The 3,520-nt window shown below is 43.8% G+C and overlaps 1 long non-coding RNA gene across 1 annotated transcript; it reads right to left on the bottom strand.

The window, feature by feature from the left end:
* Window positions 1-866: 866 nt before the first annotated feature.
* Window positions 867-1,695, bottom strand: LOC124866286. Its single transcript, XR_007037771.1, has 3 exons — window positions 1,585-1,695; window positions 1,031-1,444; window positions 867-945 (listed from the first exon to the last, which is right to left on the bottom strand). It is a non-coding gene; the product is annotated as an uncharacterized LOC124866286 (long non-coding RNA).
* Window positions 1,696-3,520: the final 1,825 nt, after the last annotated feature.

Raw genomic sequence — 3,520 nt, 5'->3', positions numbered from 1 at the left:
AGTTTAAAACCTAAAATACATTGACACTTGAATCCTTGAATTGATTAATTTGCACGAATAGCAGAATCTTTTAAACCATGTTTGTGATTTGTAAAAGTTCAATAAATGATCATGTTAGTGCTTTTTTGCTTCTGGACCACATTTCGTCTATCTGAAAAACTACAATTGTGAAACACTCCAAACCTGAACTAGATTGTTACCAAAAGCACAAATAGAGCAGAATTTAAAAAAAAACAACTCAAAAACAGGCTGTGTGGCTGCACGGTGGCGCAGTTGGTAGCACTGTTGCCTTCCAGCAAGAAGGTCCTGGGTTCAAATCCCGGCCAGGGGTCTTTCTGCATGGAGTTTGCATGTTCTCCCTGTGCATGCGTGGGTTCTCACCAGGTAATCCAGCTTCCTCCCACAGTCCAAAGACATGCCTGTTAGGTTAATTGGTCACTCTAAATTGCCCTTAGGTGTGTGCATGGTTGTTTGTGTGTTGCCCTGCAATGGACTGGTGACCTGTCCAGGTGTACCCTGCCTCTCACCCATAGACTGCTGGAGATAGGCACCAGCTTCCCCACAACCCACTAGGGAATAAGTGGTAGAAAATGACTGACATGTGTGTAGGTCAGGGGTCTCTATAATAAAATAGGCCCTAGTTTAAGTAAAAAATGAACAGTTTCTAACTTCTAAAAATTTTTATTATTATGGTAGTACTTTGTTAGATGTTTTATTTATGCATGTTTTATTTCACAGACATGCACATCTTTCAATTTCTGCTCACAGTTGCATTAGAATCTCCTCTGTCAATGCCAAAAGAGGACTTCTGTCATATTATAGTAGTTTTTGTGACTCTGGTGGAAGCAGTGAGTACAGACAATGCAGTCAGTTGAATCAGGTTTATTAAACAGGTGAGAACACAGAGTTTCAGGGTGGATCCCACATGGGCCTCATGGGGGAGCACTGAGGAGGAGAGAATGGAGTTAACACTGGCAGACAGAGGAGAGTTGTGCAGGAATGAGGGTTTGCATGTGGTTTAGGTCCTTACTGTGAATGACAAGAGGAAGCGTACTGGAGAAGGTGAAGCGATCATCAGAGATGGTCGTTAGAGGGCTGTAGGCTGACGTTTGGTAGTGGCTGGTGTCTCGAGTTTAGCGTGAAGCGTGGGAGAGTTGACAGGCAGGAGAGCGAGAGACATCTAGCTCCAGCAGCTAGCAACAGTAGAGTACCCAGGGAAGCAGCAAGCCGGTACACTGAATCACAATCCAGGATATCTCATCTGGAATCCATAGGAGGGTGTGCAAGGAAATCAGCATAGGCACTTGGGTCAGAACAAGAGGCACTGTCAAGCTGGGGAGCAAAAGCAATCTGACATCAGCCTCGAGGAAGCTGCAACTCTTCATGCTTCTCCTAATTGCTGTTAATGACCTGCAGCTGTGGAGGAGCACCTGCCAGTCACACCCTGCAGGAGAAAGAGGGAGAGAAACCAGAACAAAACAACAGCTTCTAGCTTAGAGGATACACATTCAGCTATGAATTATTATGAAATTATTATTTTTTTCTTTATTTACATGATTATTTTTGACACACCTGTGTTCTTACCTGTCCTCCATCTAGCTACTCTGTGTGTTTCACTGCTTCAGACCTGGTTAGTGTTACAATCTTTTCCAAAGCAGTTCTCGATCCCTGAATTACATCACAAATTAAATGTTGAAAAACATTTAGCAAATATTGTTTACACTGCATTGTATTGCGTTATTGAAAACATGTTATTAAAATATGTAACTTTTTACTAACATGTTTCATAATTTCAGACCCTGCATCTCCTCACCAACTCCTACCCTGAGCTACCAAATAACAGGAACCCTAAGTCTTCTAAAATACACCTTTCTTTTTTTAAAGTTTTTTTTTGTGGCACTAGTGGCCTTTATTGTTGTAGATCCCTTTTCTCTATAGCTATACTAGCTGTCTGACATTACATTAATACTTTCCATGAAATGGTCTAATCTTTGAATGAACAGCTTTTGTGGCAGAGTAATGAGTAAATTATAGATGAAGGTCAATGGTTCAGTGATAAAATCAATGATAGTCTTAATGGCCCTCCTGTTCTGAACCCGAGTGGTGTTTTGTTATTAAACTTCTGTGCTGATCATGTATTGTCCATAACTAACACCATGTTCAAGCATAAGGGTGTCCATATGTGCTCTTGGCACCAGTACACCCTAGTCTGCAGTTCGATGATCGACTTTGTTGTCCTGTCATCTGATCTGCAGCCGCATGTCTTGGACACTCGGGTGAAGAGGGGAGCAGAGCTTTCCAGTGAGCACTACCTGGTGGTGAGCTGGCTCCGATGGTCGGGGAGGATGCCGGTCAGACCTGGCACACCCAAACAAATCTTGAGGGTCTGCTGGGAACGCCTGGCAGAGTCTCCCGTGAGGCGGAGTTTCAACACCCACCTCCTCGAGAGTTTCAAACACGTTCCGGGGGAGGTGGGGTACATTGAGTCCGAGTGGGCCATGTTCTGCGCCTCCATTGCCAAGGCGGCTTACTGGAGCTGTGCTCGACTGTCGCGGCGGCAATCCTCTAACCCGCTGGTGGACACCGGCGGTGAGGAATGCTCTAAAGGTGAAGGAGTCCTATCGGGTCTTTTTGGCCTGTGGGACTCCGGAAGCAGCTAATGGGTACCAGAAGTCCAAGCGGCATGTGGCTCAGATGGTTGCTGAGGCAAAAACTTAGTTCCTTAAAGCTCTGGATGTTGTAGGGTTATGTTGGGTAATACGACTCTGCAGCATCGCGTGGGCAGTTCCACTGGATTGGCAGATCCAGAGGTGGTGGTGTCCATTCCTTGTGTTCTTTAGCCCAAACAAGTCTCTTCTGCTTGTTGCCTGTCCTCAGCAGTAGTTTCCTAGCAGCTATTTTACCATGAAGGCCTGATTCACACTGTCTCCTCTTAACAGTTGTTCTAGAGATGCGTCTGCTGCTAGAACTCTGTGTGGCATTGACCTGTTCTCTAATCTGAGCTGCTGTTAACCTGCGATTTCTGAGGCTGGTGACTCAGATGAACTTATCGTCCGCAGCAGAGGTAACTCTTGGTCTTCCTTTCCTGGGCCGGTCCTCATGTGAGCCAGTTTCTTTGTAGCCCTTGTTGTGGAAAATTATTTTAAAGTGCTCTGATCTTCCCTTCACCTCTCATTTGATTCTGTTTTATCACTCAGAGGTGACCTTCCATCTACCTCTCTCCTTTGACCATTGTGTTTTATTAGTGTTCTGTTATTTAGAGCAGATGGACTCTAAATTCAAATGCTGGAGAGTTTTATGGTTAACACTTCCTGAAGTGTACAGGTCCTTCTCAAAATATTAGCATATTGTGATAAAGTTCATTATTTTCCATAATGTCATGATGAAAATTTAACATTCATATATTTTAGATTCATTGCACACTAACTGAAATATTTCAGGTCTTTTATTGTCTTAATACGGATGATTTTGGCATACAGCTCATGAAAACCCAAAATTCCTATCTCACAAAATTAGCATA

The sequence above is a fragment of the Girardinichthys multiradiatus genome, chromosome 1, assembly GCF_021462225.1.
Source record: "Girardinichthys multiradiatus isolate DD_20200921_A chromosome 1, DD_fGirMul_XY1, whole genome shotgun sequence".
NCBI lineage: Eukaryota > Metazoa > Chordata > Actinopteri > Cyprinodontiformes > Goodeidae > Girardinichthys > Girardinichthys multiradiatus.
Note: the sequence above shows the minus strand (reverse complement) of the source record. Positions and strands in the feature narration are given on the sequence as shown.